Source organism: Rhinolophus ferrumequinum, chromosome 11 (assembly GCF_004115265.2).
Source record: "Rhinolophus ferrumequinum isolate MPI-CBG mRhiFer1 chromosome 11, mRhiFer1_v1.p, whole genome shotgun sequence".
Lineage (NCBI taxonomy): Eukaryota > Metazoa > Chordata > Mammalia > Chiroptera > Rhinolophidae > Rhinolophus > Rhinolophus ferrumequinum.
In genome coordinates, this window is record NC_046294.1 from 29,740,926 (window position 1) to 29,766,917 (window position 25,992).

Here is a 25,992-nt window from a genome sequence, read left to right on the forward strand (position 1 = left end):
TATTGTTTTCTGATGACCCAAATGACCCCTTTCACTTTTTGGAAAATGATCTTTCTCGGGACAAAGATGGATGGAAACAGAGATAAGTGATCTAAAGGATGCTGGTGTGAGAATGGAATTAGAGCAAAGGAAGCAGGTACGCTTTACATGTACTTGGGAAACATGATTTACTATGAAATTAAAAGTGCAATAAACAAATGAATAACAAATTATTTTAAGATAAACACCTAAATAGCTACTATTTAAGTAAAGAAGCAGAACTTCACGAACTCCTGCAGAAGCCCCCCACACACACACACCTAATATCCTCTCAATCACGATGCCCTCCACATCTGCCTCCCCCGAGGTAATCATAATCCTATCGTTTATGGCACTACTTTCATTGTTTTATCACCAAAGGATATATCCTTACACATTATATTTATTTCTGTCTGTTACCAAACTTTATGTGAATGTAAATATACAATGAATCATCTTTTGTGTATGGCTGCTTTCATGTAATATTATAGATGTGCAATCTGTTCTTAACTTTCATATATTTGTAGTTCATTTTTTCACCGTTATATTATTATATGAACATAATAAAACTTACTTATGCTTTCTACTGATAAGGGATATTTGGGCTGTTTCCAGTCTTGGCTATCACAAATAAAGCTATAATAAACATTCATGGATGTATCTTGCGATACACATGTGCACGCATTTCTATCAGGTATGGACCTAGGAGAAAAATTGCTGATTCATAGGAAATGCTTATTTTCAACTTTAATAGTATGCCACTCTTGACTTAGAGTAGAGCCTATTGTGTACAGAAGGACCCTGATGCAATTTCTGGTCTTATAAGATTTCATGGAACATGGCTCTGTACAGATGGAATCTTCTCGATTACTGACTACTGGTCTACGCATTAAAAAATGACACATTTTGTTACAGTATACAGCATGAAAGACCACACTCTTGCCAGCACGCATGGGTCTCAGTGCTGCCTGTATCTGCTCTCACACACCATGCTCCTTTTATCCAGATTCTGGTATTCAGAATGCAAACAATTATTGCCATGTCCGTTTACTGGGCATTTCTGTTTCTGTTTGGATTTAGAGAGAGAGAGGGGCACAGGTGAGGCAGGGCAGAGGCTGCAGGGCGTGACTCTGGGCTGCGGAGATGACCGCTCCTATTAAGAAGCGCAGTGGATGCTTAGTGTCCTTGACTGTGTGGCGCTGAAGCCCAGGGATAAGAACAAACTACCGGCCAGATTAGTCCAGCTCTCGCAGTTTGGGTGGTCATCACGCTGATTTCAGGTAATGAGGCCAAGGGTCTGTGTTCCAGGCTTGTGTGTCTTAATCCTCGCCTCCCAAGTCTTCAAATAACGAAAACCTTTTTCATTAGTTTACAGTGTTGGTGTTTGTTTCTGTGTTTCTGTATCTTCTTCCCTCAGTCATTAAGGAAAAATTAGGAGACAGCAGCCTGGACGCTGTTAGTCTGAGGCCATGTTTTACTCAGAAGTTCAAGATGTACACTCCTTAATTGGAGAAATATCTAAACAGCCCTGGTATGTGACTTGAATTTACTTCAGAGTTAAAACCATTCCACAAAATATCTCTTGTTAGTGACCCTACTTATTAGAGAGAAACAAAACGGCTTTATAATTTTTTCCATTTCAGACAAATGAGAAGAGTTTTGTCAAGAAAATCACATATTTTCAACAACAAAAATAATACCTATTAAAACCAAATTAACAGAAAACACATCATACATTGTGGTTCAGAAGAAATTCCACACATGGGTAGAAATTTAGTAAGTGCTGCTGAATTAAAATTGTTTTTTTTTTTTTCCTGCCAGAGAAATTTTTCCTTTTAAAATAGTACATATAGGAGAAAAATATTTTAATTTCCTAAGTGTCCTAGGGAACAAAAAAAGCATATTAATGCATATATATTTTAATGTACCTAGCTTAACTTAAGATATGCCAGAAATGTAATTACTATGCAAATTTTCCTATGCAACGCATCCTTAATTATGAGTTTTAGGAATCCAGCTGTGGGTTTCCAACTTGCTGATTAGAACCTGGCTAGAACATCAACACTGCCTCTTAGTCTGCATGGTCTATAGAAATAGAAATCCTCTCTATAGCAGTTACTGTGGAGTTCTACTATCTGATGGCAGACTCTCCAGGTGATTATATTTCAGCTCCAATTATAATCTGCCAAAGAAAACCGCTATTTGAGAAAATAATTAGTAAAGTAATATTTAAAGAATTAATAATACTAACATAAGTTGAGCAGAAACCAACTACTCTTCAACACACTTTGCAAAGATTAACACATTTCATGCTCACAAAAACTGAGAGATGGGTACTATTTTTCCCATTTCACAGATGCTGAAATTGAGGCGGACTTTAAAATAAATGCAACAGTCTTGACATTCTCTACATATTCAACTACTGATGAGATATAATGCCAAAGGGCACTGGAAAGCGTAATACATTATATATTGCTGTTATGATTACCAGTGAAGTTGCTGCTTGTGGAAATATAGAATTTTAAATAAAATTATTAAATCATTTCATAATATTACAGATATATAAAATGATTGATTGATTCAATAGTTATAACTAAAGCTAACAATTATCAAAAGTTTCTATATGCTATGCATTTAGCTAAGCAATTATATGTCAATTAATTTTAATGTTTGTAAGAAACTGATAGATCAATTCCATCAGTAGCCCAGTTACTGCTAAGGCAACAGTGCCTGAAGTCAGTGAGACTGTCAAATATAGAATGTGGAATCCAGGTAATCTGATTTAAGAGCGGATCTAAGAGCTGATCTAAGGACCAGCTCTTAAGCACTGTGTTTTACAATCCCTCTATGTTCAATGAGAGGCCATTTCTATTTTCATTTTACTATCTGCACTGCTGACTCTTGTTCTGTATTAGTACGTGTGTATATTTCTTAAGTGTAGCATGCTACTGATTAAAATCATTACTGACCATGGAATTCAATCAATTGACAATAAGGTATTGACTTCATTTTGCCCCAGAGGCAGTTTATGATATCTTGGCAACAAGTCCTCCATAATATGAGGTGCTGAGGTGCTGATCAATGTGATCGGCTTACTATTTAGCAGGCAATGTCACACTGACTTTGAAAAAAATACCAACAAGTTTAAAGATTCACAGAATAATAATACATCACCGAAGGAACCCAAACAGCGCCTTGTCACAGAACCGTGGAAGGCTCACTGAGCCCGGCAGGATCCCAGTACACATGGAGCTTTGGGCATAGATGAGAGAGAAGGTGATGATTATTCTTTCAGTGGCACAGCTGGGGCAACAAGATGGGCTGAATTCCGAAATCAGACACAAAGCTTCTTCCGTTGTGGTAACCTAAGGGCAGCTTGTCCCAGATGGACCTCTCCTGCCCACACGGTATGTAGTTGATGGAACAAAACTGTTTGCTCCACGTGGTAGCTTTAAAATGACATATATATACTGGGGGTGCCAAAAAATGTATACACATGACTTGTATTTATCTTTTGCTATTGGTATATGTTATTACAATTTTAATACAGTTTTTTCCTTTCTTAAAATGAGTATATATTTTTTGGCACCCTTGGACTCATCCTAGAAAAAGTCCTACATACCTCATTGCTGAGTATCACTGTGGTCACCTTCGAAGTACTCCCCTTGGGAAGCTATGCACCAATGCCAGCGCCTAGTCCACCCTTCAAAGCAATTTTGGAACTCTTTTTCTGGAATGGCCATCAGCACTGTCGTCTTATTACCCTTGATGTCCTGAATGTCATCAAAATGTCTTCCTTTCAATATTTCCTTTATCTTCGGGTAAAGAAAGAAGTCATTGGAGGCCAGATCAGGTGAGTAGGGAGGTGTTCCAATACAGTTATTTGTTTACTGGCTGAAAACTCCCTCACAGACAGTGCTGTGTGAGCTGGTGCATTGTCGTGATGCAAGAGCCATGAATTGTTGGCAAAGAGTTCAGGTATTCTAACTTTTTCATGCAGCCTTTTCAGCACTTCCAAATAGTGAACTTAGTTAACTGTTTGTCCAGTTGGTACAAATTCATAGTGAATAATCCCTCTAATACCAAAAAACGGTTAGCAACATCGTTGCAACAAGTTCACGAACTTGTCAGACCTCGTGTGTGTGTCTGTGTGTGTGTGTGTGTGTGTGTGTGTGTGTGTATCAGAAACAAATACTAACATAACACCATAGACATTCCAGACTTTACGCCAATCTTGACCTACATCTAATTCTTGAGTTTTCCTCCCCCAGGAAGAAGACTTTTAGAGGAAGAGAGGCACTCGGGAATGGGTAGGATTTAAGATGCCCGTTCTCCCTATGCCTTGGTAACTTCACAGCGTTCACAGTTTCATGGTTTATTTTTAAATCATATTAAAATTTTAGGAGCTTTAAAAATGACTGAGTTGCCAAGTGAACGAAGCCAGTCTGAACACCAGGAGGCAGGGATCACTTAGGCTATCCTAGAGTCTGTCTGTCACAGGAAGGTTTATGGATTAGATAAAAATTAAAGATTGGTTTAAAAGATTTAAAGGTTGTTTAAAAAAGAAATCTTATGATATGCTATATCAGGAAAGGAAGGCTTATGGTCTCATTTACCAAACTCCTCAGTAGAACAAGTAGGGGATAACGTCTCAATTTGGAAAATATCACAACAGAGGAAATAAAATAAAAACAAAGAAAAGAAAATGAAATGAAGGAAATGAAAGGATCCAGGTTTTACACATGGTTCTATCCCTGCTGATGTGTTTTTAGACAACTGGCTCTTCTTCCCTGCTGCTCAATCCCCCTACCATGAATCAAAGTGCGGGTGCTATTACAAGTGAGGGCACTTGTAACTCTGACATTCCATATTGCTCATCTTTCTCCCACATGTTTCTGCAAGAGGCTGTTTTCTAAGATTTCTCAAAACTTTCAGCTAACTCTGGCTAGAGTCTTTATTTCTATAAAGAATGATGCTCACATATCTGGCAGCTGAATTCACTCTATAAAGCGCTCCAAAGGTCTTTTCAGGAAAAACAGTAAATGACAATTGAGATGCTTTACTCTTACCTGAGTAAGCACCTTTAACATCATGAAGGAGAAAATAGGAGACAGGGGTTTCTCTTATTCCAAAATGAAAAGCAATTTCTGACCTAATTCAATGTTATCAAATTTCACAAATCAACTGGTGTACAAAGCACATGCTTTGGGACGTGGTACTCCTTTTTAGACCATGAAATAAAGTCTGATGGGGACATGCAGAGATGTAAAATCCTCCTAGTATCATTTAGCATCAAGTTTCAGAAAAAGGGCATAAAAAAAAAAGCAGAGCTGTGATTCCAGTAATATGGCAAACCACATAATTTCAAAACCCTCATGCAATAAAACACCTAGAAATAATTGATGAAATAAACATACATATTTTGAAATTCATAAAGGAATTAGCAGGAAAGTATGTAAAACTCTAGCTTCCAGGTAGAAAAAAGAGGTAGAAAACCATAAAGAATGCAGGCAAGCTGATAGTGTGCCTGCTCAGGGTAGCCTCTAAAAATCAGTAACGATGATATCAGTGAATACAAACATTCATAAATTTAAACATAGAACTTCTAAATAACTAATAAGGTAAACAAATAAAATTAAATGAAAACTAGAAAGTATTGAAAGTTGAAAATATGGTCTCTTTATTATATTATGCTTATTCGGGTGAACAGGATATCCACGTGGAAAAAAAGTTTGACTCCTTTAGACTTTATTCAAACATCAGTTCTAGTCCAGAAATAAACCCATACACTTATGGCCAATTCACTTTCAACTAGAGTGCTAAGGAAATTAAATAGGAAAAAAATGGTTTTTTCAACAAAATAGTGCAGAACTGTGTATCTACATGCCAAAGAAGTTGGACTCTTACTTAAATCATACACAAAAATTTGCTCAAAATGGAGCACCAAACTAAAAGTAATAATAATAAAAAAAACCTATAAAATTATTAGACTAAAACATATGAGTAACTATTTGGGACCCTGGTTTAGGTAATGATTATAGATACAACACCAAGAGCACAAATAATAACAACAACAACAGGAAAAAATCAGATAATTAGGACTATATACAAATTAAATATGTTTGTGTTGCAAAATATACTATCAATAAATTGAAAGGCAAACCACGGAATGGGGAAAAAATCTGAAAACCATGTATCTCAAAAGGCACTATATCCACAATATATATAATAAATAATAACAAAAGCACAAATAACCCAATTAATAGTGGTTAAAGGATTTGAACAGAGATTTCTCCAAAAAGACATAAAAATGGTCAAAAAGCACATCGATCGTTTCTCAACATAATGCAAATCATTAGGGAAATCCAAGTCAAAAGCGTGGTGAGATACCATTTCTCACCTGTTATGATGGCTATAATCAAAAAGACAAAAACTAAGCCAGCATTAAGAGGGATGTGAAGAAATTTGCACCGTTATACATAGCTACTGGGGATGTAAAATGGTGCAGAAGCTCTGGAAAAGTTTGGGGATTACTAGTAATGTTAAACATGGAGTTACCACATTATCAATTTAACCCAGGAGAAAACACACATCCACACAAAAAGTTGTAGAGGAACATGCATATAGCATTATTTATAAAACTAAACAAGAGAGAAAAAAGCAGTGTCTACCATATGACTACATAAATAAAATGTATATCCATACAATAGAATATTCTTTTGCATTAAAAAAGAATTAAATATTGACACATAGGTACTACAACGTAGATGAACCAGGGCTGGAGGAGGAGTGGGTAAAATGGAACAGATAATGGGTAATAGGGTTTCTTTTTGGGGAGGCAAAATGTTTTAAATTATATTGTGGGAATGGTTGCACAGCCTAATGAATATATTAAAAAATCAAATTGCATATTTCAAATAGGCGATGGATGGTATAGTATGGATTGTATGGTATGTGAATTTAATTGCAATAAAGCTCTAAAAATCAATAAAATATGAATTATTGATTGTGAAATGCACAAAATATTGGTTCTAGAAGCTACCATTGGAACTCAGAGTAGGTGAATAGTTTGCAAGCAGAACACAAAAGAAAAAGATGGATAAATTTGCCTACAACACATGTAAAAGGATCTGTTAATCACAGGAAGACTCATTTCAAATCTCAGATTCATCTATAAAAGTGATATAACTTAAATGAAGATCTCAACAGAGTTTTATGTGTATGTATGCAACTTAACAAGCTAATTCTAATTTTATATGAGAGATAAAAGTGCTTTTAATAGGAAAGGTTTGAAAAAGAACTAGATAAGTGGGCTTATCCTTCAAATACCAGTTATAATTCTGTAGTAATTAAGGCAGCATACTATTCATGGAGGAATAGACAATATAAGAAACAGAATAGAGATCCCAGAAAAAGGACCTACATACATGTGACTGAGGTGAAATTACAAATTCATGTGCTCTTCATGGATAGGGTGGACTATTCAACTAGTGGTGCTAAGGAAACCAGTTACTTTCATGCAAAAGAAAAAAAAGATACAATACACAAAAAAGAAAAAGAATGAAAGAAAAATATGAAAAGAATAACATTTAAAACTTTTAGAACAAAGTATAGGAGGATGTTTTTATGATTCTGGTAGAAAAATAGTTTTGTTTATATGTTTGTTTTTAACATGAAAAAAAAAAGCACCAGCCCCAGTAATAAAGGTAACATTGTGATAAACACACTAAGATCAAATAAAACTTCTGTACATTAGAAGATACAAAGAATGTGAAAGGTAAGCTTTAACAGTAAGATACTTTTCATAAAAAACAACTAATAAAGGATTATTCTCCAGAATGTACGAGAATAAGTAACTCTTCTTAAACAATAAGGCAAATAATCCAATAGAAAAAAAAAGTGATTATATTAATAGACCTTTAACAAAAAAAAAATAAATAAAATAAAACATTGTTGCATTATCTGAAACAGAAGAGGACTGGAAATAAATAAAACTTCCCATCAACCAGAAAGTGAATAAATAGATTGTGGTGATACATTTAATGCTAGTTGTTTTGTAGTCACACAAGAACATGATATATCTGTTTAAGTAGCCATTAAAGAGTTGTTTAACTTTTAAAAAAGTAATATAAAATATATTACAAATTCTTCATAGTTCAAAAACCTGCAAATAATGCTCCATATTGTTTGAAGGGTGTATCATATGTAGTAAAAGTATAAAAATATGCATAAGAAAACTAAGCAGCAAAATCAGAATAGTGGTTAATTCTGTTGAGACAAACTGAGGGAAAAGATCAGGGAGTGTTATGTAGGAATCTTCAATTTTGTCTGTGATAATTTATTCTGAAACGACTACGGCAAGCAATTCGGATCCAGTAAAGTTCAGTGCTGGGTACTGCTTGTTATAGCCATAGATAGCCTAATAATAGCTTTCAATATACCCCAAATATTCATGATAACAATAACATTGTTAACAATAATAACAATAACAATCATATCAGCATTGCTGTTCACCTTTTAAATCAACCATCTGGGATTAGCAATGAAAATCTTATAATTTAAGCCTGGATTCCTCACCTGTATACTGAGGACAATAACAACTTTGCAGGACTATTTTAAGAATTAAATGAGTTAAACACTGAAACATAAAATGGTATATACACAAAATAGCTATTGCAGTCAAAGACCTTTAAACAGTAAAACTCCAGTTTTAATTGTGGTCACCGAACAGTGTACTCCCTTTAGTCAACTATACTTGTACTGAAATCATAATTTTAGAAAATAAAATATGGTAAATCAAGCTTATCAGAGACATTAAATTGGACACATTAGATCATGGGTGATTCAGACAGGATTCCATGAGGTCCAAGGAGCATCATTAGGAATCATGATGACCTCAGAGCTCACGTGCTGAACAGATGTGAACAGTCAGGTTCCACGTCTGAGACAACTTTCCACATAAACTCCACTTAAACCCAGACTGAAGCTATTCTGCATTTTTGCCGGTATTCAGGTGGAAATACAAAGAAAATATACTTAAGAATTTACTGAAAGTTTGAGAATGAAATTTTTAGACTAAAAGATCAAATTTTAAACGCAAAACAAAATCAAATGCCATTTTTATTGTAAAGGAGTTTGAGAAAATGATTTCGTTCGGAGTTTGGAAAAAAATCAGTTAACACTGCTTGAATACTATATCCATTACTTGTAACATCAACGTAATTACTTGTAACATGGATGCCCGAATGCCACCCTCTCTTTCACACAGCTCTCAAAACAAAATAAAAGAGTGTTTATAATAAAGAAGCACTTGATGATTTCCAACATGTGCTTAGGAAACTAACTTAAATTATTGGTAATCTTACAAGTCCAATGAATATATTCCTAAAAAATACTACACTATTTCTAGTTATTCAGATCAATCTGTCCCATGAAAACAAGCAAAAATTATGCAAGGCAAAAATCTTAAAATGTATCAAGGAATTTACAAGATAATGGGGGATTGAGAGGTCAAGTCCTGGACATAGCAGAAATCAGAAATGGAGAAATCAGCTGCATACCTGCTCTGCTTTTACCCCGAGAACATTTGCAGATCCTGCAAATGTGGGCTTTTGTATTAACACTCTTCTGTGTGCTGGGTGGCAAGAACACAATGGTGAATGAGCCAGATGGCCCAGTCCACCCAAGATATTTTTAGAACACCTCAGTAGTTAGTGTACTTGAAATATTAAGATGCTCCCTTCTTTTGGCTCTAGATTCCTAACAGATGAAAGGCAGGCAGATGCCTATAAAGAAGGAGACTCTTCTTAACACAGAGAGGTCAAATTCTACAAGGGCAGGTTGAATTCATCTGCATTTCTGCAAATGCAAAATAAAAATGTTAAGTCAAAATACAGAATGGAGAAAAATATCTCTGAAATACGGGAATGGCCCAGGACATTACCCTGGTCACAGGCCACTGTTTCACTTGAATATTTAACTGGAAACAGCAGACTTTCACATCAGGGTATCAAAGTTTCTGGCTCGGAATAACTGCTCAGTATTGTCATCAGTGTCCTTGACCATACGTGGACATTAGGGTACTCCCATATGCTCCAAGGCAGACGATTCTAGACTACGAGGTGTTTATTCTTAATCACATACTCTCGGAAAGCAGAGAATAAAATCTCCCATAACCTTCACAACAAGATGGATTTGATCTGATGAGAAATGTATTGGCTCCTGGGGAACAGATGAGCCGTAGGCTGTGCTCCCCACCGTGTTTCCCCAAAAATAAGACCTAGCCAGACCATCAGCGCTAATGTGTCTTTTAGAGCAAAAATTAATACAAGACCAGTTATTGTATTATATTATACTATATTATACCCGGTACTATAATATATGATATGGTATGATATGATATGATATGATATGAGATGATATGAGATGATATGGTATGATGTGATATATTATAAAACCCGGTCTTATAGTACATTAAGACTGGGTCTTACATTAATTTTTACTCCGAAAGACACATTACAGCTGATGGTCTGGCTAGGTCTTATTTTCAGGGAAACACGGTATATTTGCAGAAAATTATTTATCATGACCCACCAGTCATATTTCTCTAATTGTGTGAGGGTAGAAAGCCTTGTACTTGGGCTACCAACGATGAAGACTCATTTCTACTTCTGATCTCAAATACCGTGCACGGACCCTCTTTCCTCTTCTCTAAAAGCTCTATCAATAAGTCAAGAACCTCTTGATATCCAGCAAGAGGAAGAAGGATGATCAAACAACTATTTTTGCTAAATTCATAAAGCAGTTGACCTTTGTCACACTGGCTACAAATAATCTACTCATAGTAAAAATATATTAGGTCATGTTGGAAACTTTGGAAAGTTGGCATTGAAAATATACCCTCCGATATTAATGTCTATTTTATCACAAGCTTCGTTCTTTCCAATACTAGAATAACTCTTGCTGTTAAAAGTCTTGACATTTTATAAACAGATAGAAAGATGAACTCTATGAGGTCCCCATGGGTATCGTTTAAGATTATGCCCCTGGCTATTTGTACTTGTATAGGCTTCTCCAGTGTTGGTAGTTTAGTTTCTAACCTGTACAAGGATAATCAAGACAAAACCAGTGGTTTTTAATCCTTCTTTGGTAATAGGCAATATCCCAAGAAAAAAACAAGGGCATAATTACATATTCATATAACTATGCATACAATTTCAGAGAATTCCTGGACCCCCTGGAGCTCATGCGAGAGCTCCATAGAGCTCCCTGGACACCAGGCTAAGAACCTCCGAATCAGGCAGTCTTCAGATCCTCCTGTTGTAAGAACACCTGCCTCTGTAAACTAGGCTCCCCTTGGCAAGCCTTGGCAGAAAGGAGTTGAATCTCTTACAACAAATCCTCCAAATGCTTTGGAAATCCCACAGCTACACTAACAGCAGAGCCATTTGAATTTAATAAGAAAAAAAGGACATTAGTGAAGTACCCAACAGTTCCTTTTCACCTACTAATCTTTCCTTTTTGGAGACTGAACAACCAACACAAGCACTTCGCGTCTGAAACCGAGTCGAGTATAGGCAGTCATATTTCTCTAATTGTGTGAGGGTAGAAAGCCTTGTAATTGGGCTACCAACGATGAAGACCCACTTCTACTTCTTATCTCAAATACCGTGTACAGACCCTTAACCAATGTTTAAACATCTTCATTTATAAAATGGTAATAATTAATAAGTCCTATTTAGCTCCCTGAAAAACTGTGAAGATGGCGCCTGATGTCTATAAAATATCTAACATGAATGCCAGACTTCTTAGGGTGCTAGGTAAACGATAACTGTCATCTGGAAAGTGATGAGACAAGGTACAAATGGCATTGTTTCCCAAACTCTAATATAGTGTATATTTTGTGATAGTCACCTGCTGAATATTTTTTCTTTAGATTACACTGTCTTAAAAAAAAAAAAAACCCTTTGCCAAAATAATGTTAACCTAAAAATAAGAAGTTTAGTGTGCTTGTTATGTTTTTCTAACACACATTCAAGTAAGGTCATGTTGATTAATAATTTTTAAATTATAATTTTTAAGACTTTGCGGCTTAAAAATTAGTTTGAAAACTATGCTTTGGCAAACATGGAGCCATAACAAGCCACTAAACTTTAGTTTAAATTAAACCTAATCTGGGTTTATTTTTCTCCTTGGCCAAGAGCAAGATTTGAGACAAGCTGATTGGCATTTTGATGTTGGAAAGGGAAGAAGGAAATGCCCTATGGAGGCCAGGTGGCAGTGCCTTGGGCATCTGACCTTAAGCCAGTGAGTTACACTCCCTCAGGGCTGTGATCAAGGAAGGAGGAGGAAAGGGGGACAGGACAAAGATGCAGGCCTTTTAAAGATGGATGTTAGTGATCTCAGGTCCAGAGGTGGACTGGCTTGTGTCATTTTTAGCCTGTAAAAACTGCATCTTTATTTAATGGCGACACTGTTTCAAAGCCAGCTAAAAGTAATAGATAATTCATCACTTAAAGTAGAAATAAAAACACAAGGCAGGCATGGTTAGGACGTTAGCTAGAAAGGCAGAAAAACTGGCTCACAGCTGCTGATTTACTAATGCAAATCTTTTATAAAGCACCCTTGTTTAAAAGCTAAACACAACCTTGTAATTCTGTGAAGTGTTTGGAAGACCATTAAATTGTGGCTTATCTTTTAGCCAATATTGTCCCTGGAGCTGCCCAGAGCAGTCCTTATCCAGCATGCTCCTGTATGGACAACAAAAAATATGTCAATAAACAAGGATGGAAACAAATCACATCTCATGAAAGCCAGATTATTAAAACTCAGTCAGGCCGGCCCGGTGGCTCAGGCGGTTGGAGCTCCATGATCCTAACTCTGAAGGCTGCCGGTTCAATTCCCACATGGGCCAGTGGGCTCTCAACCACAAGACTGCCAGTTTGACTCCTCGACTCCCATAAGGGATGGTGGGCTCTGTCCCCTACAACTAAGATTGAACACAGCACCTTGAGCTGAGCTGCTGCCGAGCTCCCAGATGGCTCAGTTGGTTGGAGTGCATTCTCTCAATCACAAGGTTGCCTGTTCGACTCCCGCAAGGGATGGTGGGCTGCACCCCCTGCAACTAACAATGGCAACTGGACCTGGAGCTGAGCTGCGCCCTCCACAACTAAGACTGAAAGGATAACAACTTGAAGCTGAACGGCACCCTCCACAACTAAGATTGAAAGGACAACAACTTGACTTGGAAAGAAGTCCTGGAAGTACACACTGTTCCCCAATAAAGTCCTGTTCCCCTTCCCCAATAAAATAAAATAAAAAAACTCAATGGTGCAACTTTCATTAACCTAAAACACACAAACACACACACCCCTAATGCACTTAGCAACTACTTTGAGCTACACGCTGGAGAAATAAAGAGGCATTTATCATTCAACAGATCTCTTTTTTGTGCCTACTATGTCCCAGATACTTGTTCAAGTGATTGGGAATAGAAGGGTGAACAGCAATTGGAAAAATAAATTGTGTACTAAACTGAAGTCCTGTATGCTCCACTTTGAACAAACATGTTTATTAAGCACCTAATATGTGCTGCAAATTATGCCTGTTTCTTTACTTCCATTCTCTCTTTTCATCATACGGGAGTCAGTGCAGCCTAGAATTAAATGTTCATTTTTTGGAGGTAGAAAAATCTGGATTTGAATTCTGGACTTGCCTGTTAACTAGTTACCTGGACCTGGATTTTACTAATCTCTGTGCTCATTGGTTTCCTCATTCACAAAATAAAAGAAAAATATTCCCTACAGTATAGAATTAAGTACTCCTTAACAAGTATTGATTTAGTGTTCCTCTGTCCTGGTTGCTATTTTCGGCATGAGTGAAAAACAGTGCACATGACAGACATAGCCTTACAGTCCAGCCATGGGCATAAGTAAGTGGATTTATCTAAAGTGATCAGGGGACAGGCAAGGCAGTGCATGTACTGTTGTAGTTATTACATGATGATACTTTGAATAGGAACAGGATGAGGAATACATGCATATAAAAGAGGAGTATTTTAATACAACAAGTAGGCAGGCTTTAAATGATAAATGACTGTCAGGCAAATAGCAAGCATTTTAAATTACATGTATAAAGAGATAACTACTGACCAGAAGGTAATATAGGAAGTTATCACTCAAGATGGGACTGACCAAAGGTAGCTTAACTGAAAAAATAGATTCTACTAATCAGATAACATATAAGTAGAATGACTGTGTAAGTTCAGGGACACGCCAAAAAAAATAAAAAAGCCAAAAAACTATAAATATATAAACTAGAAGAAAAAAATACAGATCATATGGTATCATAACCATTGAGGCAGAAACATCTATGAACACTCACTCTAGAAGTGACACAGGGGAGTGGAAGAAAAGTCGAAGATACACACATCTCAGCTCCCTAACCCATTCCTGAAACACTAAAGCTTGGTCTCATTCTAATGCTTCGAGGAGAACCCAAGTTTATCAAACACCATTTTAATTCTAGATACCTAAGTCATTCCCAGGTCACGGCACATGGCGCATGGCTCATAATCAACATATTTGTTCTTATCCATATTGGAATGAGGCACTGGAAAACAGAGAAGCCCTTGTCCTTTTTAGGACTGATTTAAAGGTGACATTCTTTGGCTTTAGAACTTACAAACGATATTTAGAGAAAATATTAAACTGTACTTATGAACAAATTAAATATCCTTAGCATAAGGTATCAGTTAATAAAGAATGTATAAACGGTTAAATGTTTTGTCTTTGAACTTTTACATTATTTTATGTTTTTAAGAAAACTTCAGAAAATTATAAACTGCAGAGGGGGGCTGCCCTAAGTCTAGTGCTGTTTGGAAGAAGATGGACACGGAAAAGGAGACGGGGACTATGCAGGAAGAATGGATTAAAATTCATCTGTTTTCCATCTGGGTGCGGAGAGGATGTGGATGAGCTGGGTCAAAAAAACCCCATAATTTCTTATGATTATCTTTCCATAACCAAAAGCAAAAATAAAGTGGTGAGGGAGAACAAGAAACACAGCTGGTTCCTTATCTGGGACTTTTTGGGGCCTCCTGGTAGTGAAGCATTCTGATATCCTGCTTCCCTTTTCTAAATACCCATCTTTAAACTGAGATCTTTCCCTATTTGCCAACTTGCACATGCTCACAAGAACCGATCTGTAAATTTTCAGAAATTTTGGTCACACTGGTAGTTTAAATAGGCCAAGAGGAGTATTTACATCATGGAAATCAGCAAATGCTTTTTTTTTTTTTTTTTTTTTGCGGAGTCCTTTTACCACCACTACTTATATATGACAATTCCATGAAGACAGAGACCATATCTTTGTCATTTACAACAGTTTATGTGTTGCACAGTCTAGTGTGTGATATATGGTGGGTGTATATGAGTTCGATCAGATAGGAGAGTTAGCAAATACAGTCAATAATTCACTCTCAAAACTTATATATGATCCTTAAAATTATAACGATTCAGACTCCCCCAAATCCCCAATTGGCTATTGTCTCTCTTTCGCCATTTCCATAATTCCTTTATGATAAGGAGGTGATGCACAGGAATAAATTACATATAAGGGAGAAAGCAGAAAAAAACATGAATTTTATAATAGTCTCTGGGAACTCGGTCCATTCCAAGGCAGGGCATCTGACTGGAGCTGCTCACAGCAGATGAGTTTACACAGGATAAATAATCTGCTTTACAAGCAGAGTTTTGGGGAGCTAGAGTTTTGAAGCTTTTTAACCTCCCACTATTAGGAACCACCATAGTGCAGGAATAAAGGGAATTAAGAATGCAGTGGTTTTGGGGATAAAAGATTGCTGTGACTGACTTTTTAGAGACTTTGGAAGCCAAACAATTGTAAGTAACCAAAGAGTCCTTACAAATAAGGTTGCAGTGTGGCAACTCCATCAAGTGATGATGGACTAGGAGCACAAAGCATTCGAGATAATTCTGAATAAACAGTTCAACATATATTTAGATATATTTAGATAATGCTATTTTTTCCCACGAAAAGCCATCCCTGCTGTCTGCCAGTTTTGACCCAGTACCACTTTAGGACCCTATCAAACAAAGATGACAGATTCCAAGGTCCAATTTCATCAAGAGTAGTAGCTTCTCTAATCTTGCCCATATTCCAGGATCCCTTTCTTTTTGGGATGGCTGCTTAAATGTTCATTAAAGAAAAACATTTTACTTAAGTGTCAAAAATGCCAGTAGCCTCTGCTAAACTTTAACACCTCATGTCAGAATGAGAAACCGTTGAAGGCAGTACCCTGCATAGCTTCTTGTTACCAAAAGAAGAATGGCTTACCTAAGAAAGACTGAGATGAAAAATTACGTCTATAAACACATAAACATTTTGAGCACTCTGGCAAGCATTTACAGTTTTTGAAAATATTGTTTTCCAATGCAGTGACATCACCAAGAAAAAACATAAACATAGTTACAATGTAAGTCCAAAGGCCTCTATTTCGGGATCCTAAAAATATTCTTTTCTAACCACTTAATCCCTCTTGTAATTTTTTTAATGAATAAATCTCCTAAAGAATATTTGCTTTATTGATGAATATATGTCTTTTAAAAAGATGTTAACTATATTTTTAGACAATACAATGGAATAAACATAAATAGAACTCCATATGCATATATGAACTCTCCTCATACGGAAACATCTGAAGTCAGATAATTTCTCAGAAGCGAGTTTTCCTAGATACACGTGTAACATATTTATGTTCAACTTACTTCTCAGTGCCTTGGTTGCTGCACATACGAGTACATGATCTAATCCAGATGCTAAACTTCTGCTTATGCTGCTTCTCCTATTCCAATCTTTCCTCTGCTCTTAACAATAGCATTTTGCAACTCCCTATTTATTCTTCCCAATTCTGCTTTTGTTTTTCAAATAACACATGATCAATACAAAATAAAGAGACTAAATAAAGAGATCAATACAAAATAAAGAGTTGTTCTAAAGATAACAACTCAAAGATAATTGCAATTACAAGTTCAGAGTTTTCTCTCATTCTCTCCTCTCTCTCCCAACAATATAGATGCACATATATGTGTGTGTGCATACATATTACATGATATATAATATTCAATACATAATGCAGACACACACACAGAATTTTATATATACTGTTATAAAATCTGTTCTTATTCAACTGTATATCACGGGTATCTATATCAATCAGGACATTATCAGTTCCAAATGACAGAAATCCAATGCAAGCCAGCCAATCATGACTCCCCCCAACTCCCTAAAGCTTTTTCTGTTCATACAGTAAAAATTATTCAGCTCTCTACCTCCAAAAAGCCCAGTAGTAGAGCTAGTTAGCTTCAAGCATATTATTCAAATGCAGTTGTCAGGATTCTCACAATCTCTACAATTATATTTACTCTCTCCATATCTTAATTCTGTTTTTGTTTGCTCTTTTGTATGTTTTTCTGTTTGTCTCATTACTTCCTTCTAAAAACATGTTTATTTCCTGTATTTGGGGAAGGAGCATCTTTCCCTATAGTTCTGGGAGAACATCCCAGAGTGAATTCAGCTTGGGGACCTTATCCATGACTGTATTTGTTATTATAGCTAAGCGGATAGAGAATTCTATAGGCTATATTAGGGTAGGGAAAGAGGATCACTCCCATATGAACAGCAAAGGAAGTGATGTTTGGATAAAACCATAGGAAAAGTCCATTATACATCTCTACATCAATACCTAAAGGGTTATTCAATTTCATCTGAGTTAGCCGGAAAGCAAAGGCTGTTCCAAGTGAGAGTGATGAGTTATTTTCATCTTGTTTAAGTGAAAGGAATACACACGAGATCAAGGATACATAATACTGGGATTCCTGAAACTTTTTCTTTTCAGGGAGGAGTGTCTGAGGCTTGGTTGTCTCAGCAGCTCCTGTGGAGTCGGTCTGCTGGGTCAGGGTATCCCAGACCCAGAGGTGGGGAATACTACAATTTTATATTCCTATGTTTTATTTACTGTTGTGCCGTTGGTCCACAACAGGATGAGTGGTGCAGGCTGGCTACGCCTACTGCAGTTTGAAAGAGTTGAACACTTCTTTGTATGGTTACATCATTTTTTGTTTACCTTTTACTGAAGGATATTAAGGCTTGTTTTACTTAATTATTATTTGCTATGATTCATAACGACGCAATAAAGACCCTTGTTCATACATCTCTGTTAACCTCTATAACTATTTTATTAATGCAAATTCCTAGAGCAAAATTACTCAAAAATTTGTATTCCTTTTTAAACACAAGATTAATTTCCTCCTCCTTCATAAACTTTACTTTAACTCTTGAAGGCCAGACTAGTAACTTTATTCCACCTACAGATGCAATGTTTTCCTAATATTCTCTTTTATATTCACTCATTTTACAAGTTTATTGTGAGCTCCTATTATGAGTCAGACTCTGTGCAAGGTACTAATGTAATTACAAAGAAAAATAATCCACGGTACTCATCCTTTAAGAGAGAGTAATTTAGTAAGGTAGAAAGATAGGAGGACAAGTAATTACAGTTTGGTGTGATTTGTGCTATAGGAGGGGTAGGTGCAAATGTTTTGAGAGAAAAGATATACTAACTCTACACAGAGAGGAAAAAAGTCTTCATTCAGAAATGATATGTTCTCTTCAACAAATGGTGATAGAATTGGACATCCAAATGCAAAAAACTAAATCTAGACACAGACTTTACATTTCACAAAAATTAAAATAAAATCGATCACAGACCTAAATGAAAAATGCAAAACTATAATAATCCAAGGTAACATAGGATTAAACCCAGATGACCTTGTGTACGGCGATACCTTTTAAGATGCATTATCAAAGATATAATCCATGAAAAATAATTCATAAACTGGACTTCATTAAAATCCTGCTCTGTGAAAGACAATATCAAAAGAATTAAAGGAGATGCCACAGACTGGTAGAAAATATTTGCAAAAGACACATTGGCTAAAGGACTGTTACCTAACATACATATATATATATATATATATATATGTATTAAATATATATAAGTATTAAAACTCAGCATTAATAAAACCAACAATCTGATTGAAAACTGAGGTAAAGGCCTTACCAAACACTTCACCAAAGAAGAGACATATATGGCAAATAAGCATAGGAAAAGATGTCCCCACATATGTCATCAGGGAAATACACATGAAAACAACAATGGGATACCACTACACAACAGTTAGAATGGCCGAAATCTGGAACATTACTAACACCACCAAACACTGGTGAGGATGAGGAGCAACAGAAACTCTCACACATTGCTGCCAGGAACACAAAATGGTACAGCCACTTTGGAAGACAGTTTGGTGGTTTCTTAAAAACTAAACATATTCTCACCGTATGATCTAGCGATCCTGATCCTTGGTGTTTACACAAAGGAGTCAAAACGCTATGTCCACAGAAAAAACCTGCACATGGATGTTTATAGCAGCTTTATTCATAACTGCCAAACTTTGAAGCAATCAAGATGTCCTTCTGTATGTGAATGCATAAACTGTGGTACATCCAGGTAGTGGAATATCATTCAGCATTAAAAGGAAATCAGCTATAAAGCCATGAAAAGACATGGAGGAACCTTAAATGCATATTACTAAGTGAAAGAAGCCAATCTGAGCAGGCTACATATTGTACAACTCCAACTATATGACAATCTGAAAAAGGCAAAACTATGAAGACAATAAAAACACTAAGGAAAAGATCAGTGTTTGCTGGTGGGGGTGCGGGGGTAGAGAGGTGAGTAGGCAGAGCACAGGGGATTTTTACAGCAGTGAAAATCCTCCGTAGGATCTTACAATGATGGATATACGTCATTATGCATTTGTTCAAATCCGTAGGCTGTAAAACACCAAGAGTGAACCCTAAGGTAAGCTATGACTTTGAGTGATGTGTCAACGTAGGTTCATTTTTGGTTAAAAAAAAAAATGTATCATTCTGGTGAGTAATGTCGATAATGGTGGAGACTACGCATGTGTGGGGGCAGGAAGTATATGGAACACAACTCTACAAATAGTCTTTAGAAAAGTGATACGTGATTCGATTCCTGAAAAATGAAATCGAAGGAGGGGAAGTATGAGCATTCCTAAGTAGAGGGAACTCAACATGCAAAGGCCTGGGCATGAAAAAGGGGGAGTGTATTCATAACCTATTAGGGTGTTGGTTGTGATTGGTAACTGGAAGGGCTGTGAAATAACATTAAAGGATAATTCTCAGGCACTCTAACATTTGTGACCCATTGCTCTTATACCCAATTTCTTATCTTCCCCAATAAACTACACACTTTTTGAGGATAGGAATTATATTTTATTAATTTTGTATCTACTGTACTTTATACAGTGCCCGGAATGTCTATGTGAGTGCGCGCACACACACACACACACACACACACACACACACATTTTCACACTAAGCGAATGACTCATTCAACTTGTGATTATTTTTTCAAAGTCACAGTTTTTTTCTTTTCAATGAAATATTTGAATTTAGGAATTTTATAAAAATGTAGATTGTTTTTATTCCATATAAAAGGCAATAAAAATCATCTGTAATCCCACTATTACAGTTGTTTTCTCTCTCGCGCGTGTGTGCTCACACACACAGATACACACAATTACAATATTGCTTTCTAACCTGTTTTATTTTTTCACTTCCTAGGCATGCTCCCATATCAAAATCAACCCCACTGTGATTTTCTAATAATTGCTACTTCTGTGGTTACATATCTAACTGGCCTTCCACATTTTGATGTTGGAAATTGATATATGTACCTGAACTGCGACCATTCCGGGCTAAACCATCATCATCTTTCAGCTAGACTACTGTAAAGCCATCCCCACTTCTGCCATTGTTCCCCACCCTCATGTACACAGTGGGTTTATGAAAACAAAAATCTGTTCAAAACCCTGTAAGCTTACAATAAGAGACAAACTCCCCATCACAGGCCCCCTGCAATATCGTGCTTGCTCTCCTTTCTCTCTCCTCTTTTCCTCAGTCATCCTAAGGGTCAGTCTCTGTGTTCCTGCCACATAGGCCACATATCAATTTCTCAAAACACCATGCTTTTTCCCACCCCAGAGCCCTCACAGAGGACAGCTCTGCTTAGAATACCTCTTTTCCCTGCTCGTTCCCTTGGCTGACTTCTCAGCTTTCAGTTCTTGCCTTTAATACCTTCTGAGAGGTTGCTTCCCTAATCACCCTGAAGAGCTCCTCTTCCACTACTTAATGACCCACTTAAGCACAGCTGGTAAATAGATATTTATGTGTTGGTTTACTTATTTATTTTATGACTCGTCCACTGGACTGCAAACTTTGCAAGGGTAGGCATTTTACCTGTTTCATTCATTAATACATATCTAGACTTAGCTTATTTGGTACATGGTGGGTACAAAATGCAGAGCAGACTGTAGATATTAGAGGACTTTTAAGGCAGTGGTTCTCAAATGTGGTACCAGCACCAGCGGCATCAACCATCAACTTCATCTGAGAACTTGTTAGAAATGCAAATTCTCAGGACTCAACTGGAATTACTGTTATCAGAAGCTCTGGGGATACAGCCCAGTCACCTGTTTTTTCCATAAGCCCTATATGTGATTCTGATATTCCCAGTTGGACAACCAGTGTTATAAAGTACCTGCTTAGAAACACAAACATACACGTTTTGAATGAAAGTTGCTACAGTCACAATTCTTAGAATGTGAGATTTGAACCTTAAATATCACTGAAAATAATCTATCATTTTACTGAGAAAAAATGCCCCCAAATAATTTTTTAAACATTTTAATCTAACAATTAGTGATAATTCTGCTTATAAGTTTGCTTTTAAGATTGCAAAATGCCCATGTTTCTTATGAACATTAAGTGTAATCCTACAGCACATATTCTTCCCTGAAAAGAGTCTTCAAATGGAAAGCTACTTTCATACTGATGAGTATTAATTCAGTTAAAATCAGATAGAACTCCGGCAAAATTGCATTTCCTACTTCTCTTAAGACGGTTCAAATAACGACTTGATCAGCGTGATTTATCAGACACTTTGCCTTTCAGGTGAATTTTTCACATAGTGACTTTAGTTATTTTATTTAAGGGGATTCATTCGTTTTACATATTTGGAGTATCCTATGAAACAGAGCTGGTTCGTTGGGCAACACAGTATCAATGGGGTTACAAAGAAGATAGAAAATGTTATCATTGAAGATGAGACTTCAGACTGGATCCAAAACACCTGATATATATAATTGGATCAAATGTAAGTCCAAATACCATCTAATAAAACATATTTATGGCAAGAGTAAAAATTATGAAGCAAATGTAAACACTTTTCTAAAAAGTTAAAAGGGAACTAAAGGAAAGAGAACAAAAGTATTGATTGAATTTCTATAATGTAACAAGCATTGTACAAAGTGCTGTTTTTGAACTTATATTATTCTGTCTCTATCCATGTTTAATTTACTGAAAATAAAGGTTTTCTGGTTTACCTAATGAAAACCAAAGCCAAGCCCTTCTAAGTAGAATAGTCTATGATGGAGCATAGACTGTGGTTTTCTATTGGGTTCTCAATGACAGAAACATTTTTTTAAATATGTGAGCTTTACATATATATCTTCTTAGTAAAAGCAATTTACAGAAAGTAAATTTAAGTATACCTTTCCTGCTCACTGATTTTTATATTTTAAATACTATATAAGGAATCTTTTAAGTGCTTATTCTTCTTAAATAAATAACTTATTTCCATACACGTGATTATCCATTCCAAGTGACCTAACGTTGAATGAAGATTTAGAAGTTGAACCTCTCATCTCCAAAGGGAAGCAGTTGACATTTTTAAACAAAGAAATCAAAATAAAGCTTTCAGAATGGTACAAAATTAATTTTCTTATCACATTTAAAACCATGAGACACTAAAGACAGCAGTTTGGAAATCTTTTGTTCCCTAACTTAAATCATAGTGAATTTCACAGTTGTGTTACTTGTTTAACATTTAATGCTATGAGATATGCTTCAAGTTCATATTTTTCCTCAGATTTTCTACTTTGAATGAAAATATTTACTAAAATATCATGCATAAAATAATTTCTTAGTATTTTAAAGTAAGTTCTTTTCCAATAATTCTATTTTATATATTTTTGAATCCAGAACTAATTCAGAACAGACTTTGTGAATAATTGTTTCAATGAAACTAATATTCAAATGCATTTAAAAACAGCCAAGACTTTAGAGAGTCAGAATTTGTTTTCCATGCAAGAAAAACACTGATGCTTGAAATATAACTATGTAGATCACATATTTCTTATTTCTAAAAATAAATGTCTAATATTTTGAAATAACAGATGTACTCATCCCCGATTCTGAAATCAATATCAATTATTCTTAATTGGCTTATCTAGATATCTTTAAGAAAACAGAAAGGTAAGATAGACTACTTAGATTAATATACTTTTAAACATACCACAGTCAGAATTCTCAGTTCAGCTGCATTTGGAATTCTTCATTGCTGACAACAGTCTCAAATGACAATCTTCTTTAAAGCACTCTTCAGCGTGACAACAGAAAGTTCTCCCTTCCACGCCTGCTTTTTCCATTAGCTAGAGCGTTACATATTGAATGCTGCACAAAGCATTTGACTGGAGGGTGTTTAGACAACTCTTTAAATGCCTGAGTATGAATAATGATTTAAAAAAAAAAAAGACATCTCATCTTTTTATGAGAATAGCTGCATTTTTTTTTTATTACTTTATTTTAAGGGAGGTGGTAATGGGGTGCGTTAGGGGCTGCCTTCCTGTGTCATTGGTTAAATATCTATGTATGATTCACCTAAGTGACATTTAGTCATATAATGTCAGTGACATTTTGAGGATTTTACTGTCAATTTTTAAGAATGTATTATACTTTATGTTATTTGAATAAATTGGACAGATTAACATAGAAGGTGGGAGGTATGTTTCAATCTGAATAATAGTTAGTGCTCTGGCAAACACAACTTTTTTATTGGTGAGCCAGGTAATGTTTTTTGATAGCTGAGTGAAGTTCACTGGGATTTCCTATGTGTTTTTTCTTTTTTTTCATGGAAATTGCCTCATTTTCTTGTTCATTAGAGAAAGGTATAATGGAAACCTTTGTGGTTTCTGAAAAGTCCTGCATCTGTTAAACTTGACATTGTGTTGTATTGGCTCTGGGTTGAATACAATGAAGCGATTGTAATCTGAAAGCTATAGAGTAACTGTTACGTAAAAATAAATAAGTAAATAAGTATAATTGAATCTTTTTGCCCTGCCAACCTGTGGTTAACATTCACATAATAAGATGCAAAAAGATTTGATTTATTTCTGTCAAGAAAGCCTCCACAGGACAACTTGTAATTGGGACTGACAAGACACTGATCTAAGCAGCAAACATGTAATGGATATGACTGGCTTTGAGTTAATCAGTATACTTAAAAACTGGTTTTCTAATAAGCTCACAAAATAGGAAATTTTAACTTCACACAATAGTCTGAAACCTTTAAACATCAAAAAGTAGGTTACTGTAATCCCTGTGTAGAAATTGCCTGTGGCATCAAGGGATTAATAAAATCATTTAGCTGTCCATGACTGGGATCGTTATCTGGAATCTTGATTTTTATCTTGCAGAGAAGTCAACAGCAACAAAGCAATCTTTAAAAATTCCACAAGGTCAGAAATTATTTAATAAATGCAGCAGAGTTTTATTTTTGACTTTTTTGTCCTTTGTGAACAGTGATAGTTGCTCAAAATATGACTATTCTGATGAACTCGTTTGGCGAGATTAAGAAGTTTGCGTGCCAATGTGAGTGGAGGAAAGGATATAGGGGGTGAAGGGCCATGTGCAGCAGAGACAGAATGAGTATTTGACAACTCATCAGGATCGGAGCAGAGGAGTGACATTCTATTATTTTTCTCGTAAGCATAAAACAGCAAAGAAAGCACAATAAGCATGGACCCTAATGGACACGGTCGCTCCCCAGTAATGCAAACTTGCTCTCTAACTACCTGAGGCACGTGTTCCTAGGCTTCCATAGCTCTTGTGCATACACCTCCATTGTGTACAGCACAGCACACGCTTAACAGTGTGGTGGTCTCATATCATTCCTGCCTACTGCATACCCAGCTGTACGATCATAGGGAAGTCACTTTGCCATTCTGAGTCTCCATTTCCTCACCTATGAAATGTGGGTGAAAATAGACTCTACCTTTTCAGAGTCCTTGTGAGGCTCAAAGAATACATACAGGTCATCAACAAAATCCCTGAGAGGTCCTTAACAGATGTTAGCTGTTGTAACAATGTAATATTATCATTACTGTTAGTGTTTCAGCTCTCAATCTTGTGAGCCTTCTGATACACATACATTACCTGGGGGGCCTGGTTACCTGGTTACCTCCATAACCTGCAGGTGGGAGATTAATGAGGTAGCTTTGACTTTTAATGTATTAAAACAACATTAGTTTTGATCTGACTTCTCCGGCTGCCTTCATATCTAAGCAGTTAGAAAATTAGTTTAATGTGAGCCTATCATTGATCAAATGTATAAATATCAAGTAGAACAACATTATCTGTACCATTTCACTGGTATGCTCACCCACTGACATATTGAATTGACGTTCACATCCCATAGACATATGTAAAATTTCTGCAGACAAGTTACTGCAGCTCTCATTTTAGAGCTAACATACTCAAGCGAGGCTGAGGAGAAGCATCTCCCACTATGAGTTCTTTAGAACTTCTGGGGAAATTGGTAAAGTTGGGGACTGGGGAAGCCTGCTACTATATGTCTAATTATCAAGACGTTACTGCCAGGAAAGGGAAAATGTGTACGGCATCTTGTGTGTTTCGCTGAATTTGTTATAAAATAAGACTTCCTCAGTAGACAGGCACATTTTTCCTCTATAG

General features: G+C 36.1%; 1 protein-coding gene across 5 annotated transcripts in view; it reads right to left on the bottom strand.

Annotated features, from left to right (window-relative positions):
- Positions 1–25,992, bottom strand: part of ANO3 (anoctamin 3) — a 344,736-nt gene that overhangs the window by 120,275 nt on the left and 198,469 nt on the right. Inside the window, exon 1 of one of the 5 annotated variants that reach the window (XM_033120580.1) lies at positions 23,537–23,674. The exons of 3 other annotated variants lie outside the window; for them this stretch is intronic. The gene's annotated coding sequence lies outside the window, so the exon portion shown is untranslated. Of the gene's footprint in view, positions 1–3,640; positions 3,659–23,536; positions 23,675–25,992 lie in introns of those variants that run through there. One more of the 5 variants, XM_033120581.1, reaches the window with a different exon arrangement.